The 13,267-nt window shown below is 38.4% G+C and overlaps 1 pseudogene; it reads left to right on the forward strand.

Moving 5' to 3' along the window:
- Positions 1-1,395: 1,395 nt before the first annotated feature.
- The window catches only part of LOC137777390 (tigger transposable element-derived protein 1-like), a 199,832-nt pseudogene continuing 187,960 nt past the window's right edge, over positions 1,396-13,267 (forward strand).

A 13,267-nucleotide genomic window follows, 5' to 3' on the forward strand; every position in this document is an offset into this window, starting at 1 on the left:
CTTGAACAGCTGGTATCCAGAAGTCACTCTTCCTACACCCTCCAGAGCATGGCAGGAGGCAGTACAAGGAGAAGCCATACTTAATAGCCAGGAACAATCTGAGATGGAGATGCCTATAGCCAAGGAAATAGGTCTAGGCTCAGGATGGACTGGCATTGCTGGTAAACAGAGCTACATATATCCACCACTCTTCAATAAGTCTAAAATCTCTGGCTTTTTCTGAAGCCGATTGTCAAAGCCCTCTGATGAAACACAAAGGAAGGTCTCGTTTATATTGGAAGATTAAGGTAGGAGATAAGTTCAAAACCTCCTAAGATCTCCCTGAGGTGCACACATCTAGGAGAGAGATTACATCAAAAAGGAAGGGCACCGAACTATGAGAAACAGGAATAAGTGTATCAATGGAAAAAATATCAAGGATTATTTTCCCCAAAACTTCTTAAAGCTTAGATCTTGTAGGCTATGGGATTACCTTTTCAAACCATTTTAAAGATGTGTTCTCTTGCAATAATCATTCAAATTCAGGCTGCCAGAAAACAAAGAAAGAAGCTAAGAACTCTACCTACAGAGATCCTGAGAATCTATGTAAGAATAAGAGTGTCATTATTTTCAGTCTTCTTCAAATAAAATTTCAGCATTTGTATGTGCTGCTTGGATGGGTCCTTTACACTAAAAAATCCAACAAGTAAACTTCTTGGAGTGCCCTATAATATGAGATAGGCACTGACTGTCCCACGTAAAATCAATCATGAAAAATTTATTGAATACCTTGTCCCCAGTACATCATAAAATGATATCAATGGAGCAATGCTGCCCAGCACCGTCTTTGGCCAAGTCATGAGTAGATCAAGTGCAGCAGCATCATATGGCCCAGGCAGCACCTCCCCTGAATACCAGGTTATCCTTAGGTTCTCACTGAACCTTGGGCTTCTCTCATCACAGCACTTACATTTTTGATCTTTTCCTCTTGGGTTGTCTGTAGGCACTCAGTATAGTGTCCTGAATTGGCAGCATGTTTAGGAAGTGTGTCTCTCTTTCTGCCACCTTTTTATCACTGTGTAGATTTGGTGAGAGGTGAAAGGTGGCCCAGTATCTGACTTTGTTTAGGAGTCAGTCTAAGAGGGTTTAGAGCCAGTGTATGACTAAAAATAAACACTTATGACAAAGAAATAGAATAAAGCTGTTGAGTTTTTGTAGGGACCAAACACAGAAACTTGGCTATATCATTCATTAGTTCTTCATTTATTGAGCATGTACTGAGCACGATGCTGCCTTTATGGACTGCAAAATCTACCAGTGTCTGACTTGACATTGAACAAGTAATAATAAGGGGATTTGTGATATGAAAAAGAAAGAACAACCAAAGTGTTAAGGGGCTAAGGGAACATCATACGCATGAATGTGGAATATCATGTTAAAAAAGCCAAGCAAGCAAAAAGAAAAAAGTACCAGATATCTGGAAACAAAAGTAAGAGATTTGAAGAAAACATTCAAAAGTTAATAACAGATTCTAAACATTTGGGGAGGCCATAAAGACTATTTGGGCTTATTATAATATTTAAATTTTTAGAAATTGGCAGAGTATAAGTACAAAGAGGATGAGAAATATCCAGAAGCCATTTTTCAGAAAACTTAGATTCTTTCTATATTTGTTTTCCCCTTTATAATTTAGGAAACATTACAGAAGAATATTCCAGGAATCCTTTTAACACTTGTCTTTCTTTCTTGGCCATCTGGTGATTCTGCCCAGGTGCTACACTAATCATGACAAGGGAGCTGGTCTACTAAAAGGAAAGGAAATTGGATTCAGGTGACCTGGACACCCATCTGCTTCTTAAATATGTTGGGTCTTGATTTTCTTGGATCTTGACTTTCTTGACTATAAAATGGATATGATAATACCTGTGCTGATTGGTATTATGGCCAGATGTCTCCCTGGAAAGCATTCTACACAATCTGAAGGCTAGTAGGGGAGGGGCAAAGTAATGAACCCATGTTACAAGGATTATGCAAAGGAGGAGAGGAATGTGGACAGGCAAACCTAACAAAACAACATATGGGGGCTCCAGCCAGCAGTATGAGGAGTCTGCAGTGAAGGGGAGAAGAGTAAGAGAGAGAAGGAAAGGGCAGCAATGTAAAAATGTTACACTTTAAGAATGTTATGGAGATTGCTAAACTTGAAAAACTATATAATTTCAATATCATTTAATTTGAAAAAGAGATCTCTACCTTCAGAGATGTCATTGTTAGGAAGAGAACACAATATGCAAACATCTCATAAAAGGTAAAGGTGGAAGACAGTGACAGGAGAGGAAAATGTAAGGCTATAAGAGCACAAAGGAGGGGAGAAAGCATGCTTACAAGTCTGAGAGCAGAAAAGATAGAGTGTCTGGGAAGACTTTGTAGAAGAGATATATCTTAAAGCATGAAAAGATTTTGTGAGCAGGAGAAAATAGTTGAAGGGAGTAGAATTGTGAAGTGCTCAATAAAATTGATAACAGATTGCCAAGTTTCAAAACTAGCTCTTCTCCTTGCTCTATGTGTGAATGTGGTGATTAGTAAAACTCTCTGTGCTTCAGTTTATTCTTTTGTAAGATGAGTTCCTATCTCTTAGGTGATTTTAAGTATTAAACCCCAATGGCCTAGGATGTATTAAGCTTAATGCATGTTAGCTCTTGTGATGTTGATCATGATGATGATGATGATAAAAACATTATTATCTAACACACAGACACTAACACAGAGTCAAGGAAAAAGAAGAAATAGGAAATAATTTTCAAACAAAGGAACAAGATGAATCTCCTGAAAGTGACACTAATGAAATGGTAATAAATGATTTATCAGACAGTGAATTCAAAATAAACAACATAAAAATAATCAGTGTGGGAAGGGCAGGTGAAAAATACATAAACAAAGTGAGAGATTGAAAAAAGAGATAGAAAATATTTTAAAATACTAAACAAAAGTCATGTATCTGAAGAGTACAATAACTAAACTGAAAAATTCACTAGGGAGAGTTCAACAACAGACTAGATCAAGCAGAAGACAGGACCAACAACCTCAAAAACATGTTATTGGAAATTGTCCAGCCAGTGGAACAAAAAGAAAAAAAAAGGAAAGAGTAATGAGAGCTTAAGGGATGTATGAAGTACCATCCAAAAACCCAATATACACATTACAAGAGTATCAAAAGGAGAAAAGAGAGAGAGAAAGGGACAGAGAGCTCATTCAAAGAAATAATGGCTGAAAACTTCCCAAATCTCGGGAAGGAAATGAACCTCCAGATACAGGAAGCATAATGGATACCAAATAAGATGAACACAAGGAAATCCACACTAAGATACATTATAGTCAAATTGTCAAAAGTAATGACAAACAGAATTTTGAAAGCAGCAAGATAAAACAGCAACTTGTCACTCCACCAACCCCCATAAGACTATAAGCTGATTTTTCAACTTATAGTTGAAACATTGCAGGCCAGGAGGGAGTGGAATAATATATTCAAAGTGTTGAGAGAAAAAAAACCTGTCAACCTAGAATATGTCACCTGGCAAAAATGTCCATCAAAAAAGAACAAGAGATAAAAACATTCCCAGACAAACAAAAGCTGAGGAAGTTTACCACCAGTAAAACTGCCTTACAGAAATGCAAAAGAAAATTCTTCAAGTTGAAACAAAAGGTCAATAGAAAAGCATATAAAAGAATAAAATTCACTAGTAAAAATAAATATATAGACAAATTCATAATATTGTAATGACATAGCAGTTGTTGGTAAAATACTTTTAATTCTAGTATAAAATTTAAAAGACAAAATGATTGGAAATAATTATAACTATAAAGTGTGCTAATGGATACACAAAATAAAAAGAAGATATATAATGTGACATAAATAACACAAAGTAAGAGATGGGTTGAAGCATAAGTGTGGTTTTGTATATGATTGAAATTAACTTATCAGCTTACAATAGACTGTTATAACTATAAGTTGTTTTATGTAAGCCCCATGGTAACCACACCAAAAAAAATACTTATAGAAAATACACAAAAGAAATTTTAAAAAGGAATCAAAGTATATCAATACAAAGCATCAATGAAATACAAAGGAAGAGAGCAAGAGAGGAAAAAAGGGACAAAGGGCTACAAACAGAAAGCAATGAACAAAATGGCAATAGTACATCCTACCCTATCAATAATTATTTTAAATGTAAATTGTCCAGCAATTCCACTTCTAGTTATCTATCCAAAATAATTGAAATCAGGATTTCAAAGAGATATCTGCTCTCCCATTATCATTACAGCATTATTCACAGTATCTAATACAGGCATACAAAGTTTTATTGCCCTTCACAGATACTGCATTTTTTACAAATTAACAATTTGTGGCAAATCTGTGTCAAGCAACTATATTGGCACCATTTTTCTAACAGCATTTTCTCACTTCAAGTCTCTGTGTCACATTTTGGTAATTCTCACAATATTTCAAACTTTTTCATTATTATTATATCTGTTACGGTAATCTATCATCACTAATCTTTCATGTTACTATTGTAATTGTTTTGGGGACACAACAAACCACACCCATAAAAGATGGCAAGCTTAATTGATAAATGTGTGTGCATTCTGACTCCATGAGCTGCTCCACTAACTGGCCATTCCCCCATCTCTCTCCCTCTCCTCGGACCTCCCTATTCCCTGAAATACAACACTATTAAAATTAGACCAATTAATAACCTCACAGTGGCCTCTAAGTGTTCAAGTGAAAGGAGGAGTCACATATCCCTCACTTTACATTCAAAGCTAGAAATGGTTAAGCTCAGTGAGGAAGGCACATCAAAAGCTGAGACAAGCCGAAAGCTAGGCCTCTTGTGCCAGTTAGCCAAGTTGTGAATGCAAAGGAAATGTTCTTGAAGGAAATTAAAAGTGCTACTCCAGTGAACACATGAACGATAAGAAAGTGAAACAATCTTATTGCTGTTATGGAGAGAGATTTAGTGGTCTGGATAGAAGATCAAATTAGCCACAACATTCCCTTAAGCCAAAGCATAATCCAGAGCAAGGTCCTAACTCACTTCAATCTTATGAAGGCTGAGAGAGGTGAGGAAGGTACAGAGAAAAGTCTGAAGCTAGCACAAGTTGGTTCATGAGATTTGAGGAAGAAGCCATCACCATTTAAAAATACAAGGGGAGGGATTCCCTGGTGGCGCAGTGGTTGAGAGTCTGCCTGCCAATGCAGGGGACACGGGTTCGAGCCCTGGTCTGGGAAGATCCCACATGCTGCGGAGCAACTAAGCCCGTAAGCCACAACTACTGAGCCTGCGTGTCTGGAGCCTGTGCTCCGCAATGAGAGGCCGCGATGGTGAGAGGCCCGCACACCGCGATGAAGAGTGGCCCCCACTTGCCGCAACTAGAGAAAGCCCTAGCACAGAAATGAAGACCCAACACCGCCATAAATAAATAAATAAATAAAATTAAAAAAAAAAAAACAAGGGGAAACAGCAAGTGCTAATGTAGAAGCTGCAGCATGTTATCCAGAAAATCTAGCTAAGATAATTAATGAAGGTGGCTACACTAAACAACAAATATTCAATGTAGATGAAATGGCTTTCTATTGGAAGAAGATGCCATCTAGGACTTTCATAGCTAGAGAGGAGAAGTCAGTGCCTGGCTTCAAAGCTTCAAAGGACAGGCTGACTCTTGTTAGGGGATAATGCACCTGGTGACTTTAAATTGAAACCAATGCTCACTCACCATTCCAAAAATCCTAGGACCCTTAATGATTATGCTAAATCTATACTGCCTATGCTCTAAGAATGGAATAACAAAGTGTGTATGACAGCATATCTGTTTATAACATGGTTTACTGATTATGTTAAGCCTACTGTTGCAACCTACTACTCAGAAACAAAGATTCCTTTCAAAATATTACTGCTCATTGACAATATACCTGGTCACCCAAGCACTCTAATGGAGATAGACAATGAGATTAATGCTGTTTTCATGCCTGCTAACACAACATCCATTCTACAGCCCATGGTTCCAGGAGTAAGTTTAACTTTCAAGTCTTACTATTTAAAAAAAATACATTTTATAAGGCTATAGCTGCCATAGATAGTGATTTCTCTGATGGATCTGGGCAAAGTCAATTGAACATCTTTTGGAAAGGATTCACCATTCTAGATGACATGAAGGACAGTCAAGATTCATGGGAAGAGGTCCAAATATCAACATTAATAGGAGTTTGGAAGAAGTTGATTCCAAACCTTATGGATGACTTTGAGGGGTTCAACACTTCAGTGGAAGAAGTAACTGCAGATGCGGTAGAACTAGCAAGAAAACTAGAATTAGAGGCAGAGCCTGAAAATGTGAATAAATTTCTGCAATCTTATGATAAAATTTTAAGGAATGAAGAGGTGCTTCTTATGGATAAGCAAAGAAAGTGGTTTCTTGAGATGGAATCTACTCCTGGTGAAGATATTGTGAGGATTGTTGAAAGGACAACAAGGAATTTTGAATGTTACATAAACTTAGTTGATAGAGCAGCAGCAGGGTTTGAGAATATTGACTCTAATTTTGAAAGAAGTTCTACTGTGGGTAAAATGCTATTCAACAGCATTGTATGCTGCAGAGAAAATATTTATGAAAGGAAGAGGCAATTAATATGGCAAACTTCATTGTTGTCTTATCTCAAGAAACTGCCACAGCCACCCAACGTTCAGCAACCACCACCCTGCTCAGCCAGCAGCCACCAACACTGAGGCAAGACCCTCCACCAGCAAAAAGATGATGACTCACCGAAGGTTCAGTAAGACTTAGCAATAAAGTATTTTTTAATGAAGGTATGTACATTGTTTTTACAGACATTATGCTATCACACACTTAGTAGACTACAGTATAGTGTAAACATAAATTTTATATGCACTGGGAAACAAAAAACATTCATGTGACTTACTTTATTGTGATATTTGCTTTTTTGTGGTGGTCTAGAACAAAACCCATAATATCTCCGAGATTCCTGTATGTGGAAACAACCTAAATTTCCATCGATGCATGAATGGATAAAGAAAATGTGTTGTATACATACAATAGAATATTATTTAGCGTTAAGAAAGAAAGAAATCCTGCCATATGTGACAGTATAGATCCACCATGAAGACATTATGATACATAAAATAAGGCAGCCACAGAAGGACAAATATTACATGATACCACTTACATGAAGTATATAAAATAGTGAAACACAGAGGAAGAGAGTAAAATGATGGTAGCCAGGAGCTGCAGGGAGGTAGAAAGGGGGAATTGCTATTCAATGGGTATAAAATTTCAGTTATGCTTGTTGATGAGTTCTAGAGATCTGCTATAAAACACTGTGCTTATTGTTAACATTACTGCATTGTACACTTTAAAATGCGTTGAGGGTAAATCTCATGTTAAGTGTTTTCACTACAATAAATTTTAAAAACTAAAAATAAGTGGAACATGAAAGAATGAGGCTTTCAGGACAGAAAAGTACTATTGGTCAGCCTTTAAAATACTGAAAATACACCTAGTTGTTTAAAGGATGCCTGTTAAAGAAAAACAAAAATGATCTTTAATGATAATATAAATATTGTTAAAAATGAATTATGGGCACAAATGTATTTGAAGACCCAGAGTTTTATCCTTTAGAGGAGATAAAGAACTAGGATATAATATAGATGAAGTGATTTGTTTAAGACCATAAAATTAGTTAACTTTACATTGACCATAAAACTATTTGATCATAGAGATGAAGTAACTTGTTAAAGGTAGTAAAACTAAGTTTGCAGAGCCGTAACTTGAGCCCAAGAAGCCTAATTCCAAACAGCATGGATTTCCCTCTATACTACATGGAAAAAACTGCAAGTTAGTTGGATAAGGAATAGAAAAGTTGGAAGGGGAATCATAACCATGTTGGAGTCTGAAGACAAGCTGATTACTCTGCTACTAGGTCAGATCCTTTTTGTTTTCCTCAGACTAAAAGTATCCTTAGGGTAGAGCACATATGGAAAATGGGGTTTATGCAAAATTATAGGAGGAAGGATGGAGGGAGATAGAAAGGAAAGAATGATGGAGAGAAAGGAAAGAAGGGGAGAAAGGAAGGTCAGTAGTTTAGACTTAAATGAGAAGGTAATATTTTGGCATGGTTTAAAGTGATGACTCTTTGGTCTGGCAAGGAGAGAAGAGAAAGACTAATGCAAACCTTTGCCTTCCTCTGTCCTTCAGGTTTGGAGGTCATTTAGGAAATGGAGGGCACTTTTTACCTATCTTTAGTGGCAACTGGAAAAGAAGTAATAGCTTTCTGGGTCACGGCATTCAACTCAGGCCAAGCCAGCTGGAAGTCCCTGCCAGAATTTGCAAAGGTTGATTAAGTGACACTTTAAAGGGCCAGTTTAGAATTCCTTCAGAGAGGAAGTGTGTGGTGGCATGGCAGTATTGTCCAGTCATAGCAGTGTCCAGTAGAGGTGCTGGCAGTGGTGAAATCAATGGTGTTCCTGGGATATGAACAGACTGTTCCCAGGGTGTGACCTTAGTTGTTTCCTAACTCCTGTCAGACCTAAGCCTGCTTCACCAGCTTTCCCATTAGTTCTATAAGCTCCTGGATATCTTTCTGGTAACTGTCTTTTCTGCTTTAGTCAGTCAGAATTCACTTAACCTATTTATACCAAGAGCCCTGACAGACCCTAAAAGGGGCACGGGTTTCTGACCAAAGCTTTGCTTCTTTGAAATTTCAAATAAGAATATGTATCTGCAGGAAGTTATTGAGGTGACCCGTTCCAGCTGTGGCACATGCAGCACTGTGACTGATACTGGGAGCTGAATGTATCCTAGTGTCTCAGAAACTGATCTGCTACCTGGGATGCACTGCGGTGGTTTGGATAGGACTTTGCAGCTGACAGACTTCCCTCTACCATCTGACCAGTTATGTGATACTAAAGAGCTTACCTAGAATCTCTCAACTGAAATTTCTTCATTGTTAAAATGGAATTCATTCATTCATTCATTTATTCACTCTATGAGTATTTACTAAGTGCTGACTGCCTGCTCTACATTTATAAAATAATAATGAATCAACACAGACAAGATCTTTACCTATGTGCAGCTTTTGGTGGGAGAGAAGCAATCACTTTATTTGATATTTACAAATTGTGATAAATGTTATTTAAAAAAAATAAAGTAAGAAAACTTCATGAAGATTTCATTTATTCAGGGAGGTAAGAAAAAGTTTTTCCAGAGGAGGAATATTTGTGCACAGATAGGCTACAAGAATGATGTGTGTGTGCACATGTGTGCATGTGTGTGTATACATGCAGGGGAAGAAAATATGAGGCAAAGAAAAAATGCAGAGTGCATCCAGTGGTGTGAGGGAGCGTGAGATATCAAGGAATGGAAGAAAAGCCAGTGAGCCACTAGCACAAAGAATGAAAAGAACAGTGTGAAATGGGACTGGAGGGGTAAATGAAAAGGTAGAGCACGGAGCCATGTCAGGTTTTAGGTAGTGAATACAACGATCCATTTTCTTTCTTCTTTTTCTCCTCCTTCTCTTTCTTCTTATTCTTCTTTTTAAAGATTCCTCTGGTTACTTTGCATGAATTGGAGGGGAGACCAGAGCAGTGGTGGGAAAACTAGAGGGATCCACTTCAATATCCAGGCAAGAGATGGTTATAGCTTGGCCTAGGATAGCGACCACAAAGATAAAAATCTTTGAGAGAAGTAAAATCAACTTGATGATGAATGAAATAGAATTGGGAGGAATTTGTGAAAGATAAGTTCACAATTTCTGTCTGCAGACTTGAATGGCTAAAGTTAACATTCCTTGAGGTAAGGACCCTGGAAGAGGACCTACTTAGAGGGGCAGAATATGAGTTAGACTTTGAACATGTTAATTTTAGAATGCCATTGAGATCCTCAAGGGTAGATATTGAAACATCTGAATATATGATTCTGAAAATCAGATAGCTATAGGTAGAAAATATTTGGATGTCATTCACAAATATAAGTTACTTGAAACCATAGGTATTGGTGAATTATATAGGGAGAGAATAAAGAGTGAGATGAAAGAAGATAGGAAATGACATCAGCAAAATGGGGGTATAGGAATTTTTAGCGCTTTACTCCCGCCCCCAGAAACATCAATTTGAACAACTATCTGTGAAACAAACTACCATCACAAGAGCTTAGGATTCCAGATGAGAGTGGAACACCTATTCTACCTGGATAAAGCACAAAAATAAGAAAAGACACATTGAGGAGGGTAAGACAGAAAGATTCATACTACCTCCATCACCATCACACTTCCCTTAATCCCAGGAAGCCCAGTGCAGAGAAGGATACCCTCCCCATGTGAGAAAAAGAATGAAATGAATGCCCAATTTCAGTGTGGATCCAAGATCCAGCCCACCCTAGTACCAAGCCAACTCCCATGGTCCTTGTTGTCTTTCATGGGCTCCCGCACATTCAGGCCCCTGGCTTGCCCTGGTGCTTTTTGGCTCCAGTGGCCCTAGGTAGCTCCCAGAGCCCCAGGTGGCTTTCATGGCACCAGGGTCCCAGTTTAATCCCATAAATCCAAGTTCTAAGTGCTTCTCAGCTCTTGCTGGCACCAACAGCCCTAAGAGGCTCCTGAGGCTCCAGGTGGCTCCCTCTGCTCCAGGCTTCCAGAGGGTGCCTGTGAACCTAGGTCCCTGACCCATCCAGGCACCTGCCAGCTCCTGAAGCCCCAGACAGCTCTTGAGGCCCAAGGCTCAGGCAAACCTAGGTTCCTGGTCTACACAGTTGTCAGCTGACTCCTATGGCACCAAGCACTTGGGAAGTTCCTATGAGCCCAGGCTCCTGGAACATCCCAGTGCCACTGGCTTCCATGGTCCTCGGCAGCTCCTGTGGTCCCAGACTCCCAAAGAGCTCCCATGAACCCAGGTTTCAGTAGATACCTGTGAACCCAGGCTCCTAGACAGGCCAAGCACCAGAATGACTAGCATGGGACTAGGACCCTGACCTACCCAAGCACTAGGCTGAGACCCATAGATATAGACTAAACTGACTCACATAGACCCAGGCTCCTGCCCTGTCTCCAGGCCAGGTCAACCTCCTTGGATGTTGTCTTGAGACTGGATTCCACATACCCAGGCTCCTGACTCCTCCCAGCATCAGAACAGCCCCCACAGACCTAACCTCTGGACTGTTCCTTGAGGCCCACAGGTTACAAGTTGACTCCTGTGGCCCCAATATCCGGGCTTGACCTAGTCCCCATAGCCCCATAGTCCCCTTGTCCCCATAGCCCCCACCCATAGAAGATCTTCTGCAAAACCAAGCTCCTGACCCATCCCAATGTAGGACCAGTTCCCTTGCATCCAGATGCGATGCCCACCCCAGTGGACTTCAGCACCTGCTTGGCCCCTGTGGACCCAGGATTCAGGTTCACCCACAGGTCCCAGACCCACCACAGTGACTCCAGAAACAAACCTATTCATGTACACCACCAGACAACCCACCCAGAATCTCTGGTTGGGCTGACTTGTTAAGGGCTTTGTTACTGAAACCAGTCTGGAATGGGTACATACTTCCTCAAATACACAAACACCAATGCAAGGCCACAAGGGTCATGAATAATCAAGAAAACATGACACCTCCAGTGGGAACTAATAAAGCTCCAATGACTGACCCTAAATAAATGGAGATTTATGAACTGACAAAGAATTCAGAATAATCCTCTTAAAGAAATTAGTGAACTACAAGAAAACAGAGATAGAAAACAAAAAGAAATTAGGAAAACAGTGCATGAACAAAATGGGAAGTTTGACAAAGAAATAGAAACTTTTTTATAAAAACAGAAAGCTAGAGTTGAAGAGCATGATGAGTGAACTGAAGAATTCAGTAGAGACCTTCAACAACAGACTCAACCAAGCTGAATAAAAAGTTAGTGAACTAGAAGACAGGCCATTAAAAATCGTCTAGTCATAGAAGCAAAAAGAAAGAAAGATGAAAAAGTGTGACATAAACCTACATGAACTATGTAATACCCTTAAAAGAAACAATCTATGGATTATTGCAGTCCCAGATGAAAAAGAGAGGTTAAAAGGAGAACATTTATTTAAAGAAATAACAAATGAGAATTTCCCAAATTTGGGGAAAGATTTGGACATCTAAGTTCATTAAGCTAATAGATCAACTCAAAATTTCAACCCAAAATGCTCCTCTCTAAGACACATTATAATAAAACTGTAAAATCAAAGACACAAGGAGAATTTTAAAAGGAACAAAAGTGGTTTTTTCACAGATAATGGAACCCCCATAAGGTTATCAGTGGATTTCTCATCAGAAACATTGCAGGCCAGAAGTGAGGGGTGATATAGCCAAAATACTAAAAGAAAAAAAAAAAGCCAAACTATAATCATATTTTACCCAGCAAATTTGTTTTTCAGGAATAAAGGAGAGATAAAGATTTTCTCAAACAAAGTTGAGGGAGCTCATCATCACTAGAACTGCCTTACGAGAAATGCTAAAAAGAGTTCTTCAAGCTGAAATGAAAGAATGTTAATTAGTAACATGAAAATACAAAAATATAAAACATACTGGTAAAAGTAAGTACATAGTCAAATTCAGAATATTCTAATACTGTAATACAGTGTTGTGTTAATCACTTAATTCTAGTATAAAGGTTTAAAGGTCAAAAGTATTAAAAATAGTTATAGCTAAAATATTTGTTGATGGAAATGCTATAAAAAGAGGAAAATTATGACATAAAACATGAGGGAGGGGGAGTAAAAGGTAAATTTTTGTATGTGATCAAAGTTAAGTTGCAGAGAAAAAGAGACTGTTCTGTCTATAAGATGTTTTCAGTAAGCCTCAAGGAAACCACAAAGCAAAAACTTATAGTTTACAAACAAGGTAAAGAAAAATGAAATGGAGAGATGTTGGTCAAACATTTCATTATACGATGAATAAGTTCTGGGAATCTGATGTACAGGATGGTTAATATAGTTAACAATATCATATACTTGAAAGTTGCTAAAAAGTGGTAATTAAGGGAGTAAAGGTGTTAACCAACCCTATTTTGGTAATTATTTTGAAATGTATGCATGCATCTAATTTTAAAAAAAGGGTAGGAAGAGAAGATGGTCTAGGACTGAACCTTGAGCTGTTACAACATGTAAAAGTAGATAGAAAAATTTAGCAAAGAATGCTAAGACAGACTAACTAGAGAAGTAGGAGGAAACTAAGGAGAATGTTATCACAGAATCTAAGAGAAAAGCAT

Source organism: Eschrichtius robustus, chromosome 15 (assembly GCF_028021215.1).
Source record: "Eschrichtius robustus isolate mEscRob2 chromosome 15, mEscRob2.pri, whole genome shotgun sequence".
NCBI classification, from domain to species: Eukaryota; Metazoa; Chordata; class Mammalia; order Artiodactyla; family Eschrichtiidae; genus Eschrichtius; species Eschrichtius robustus.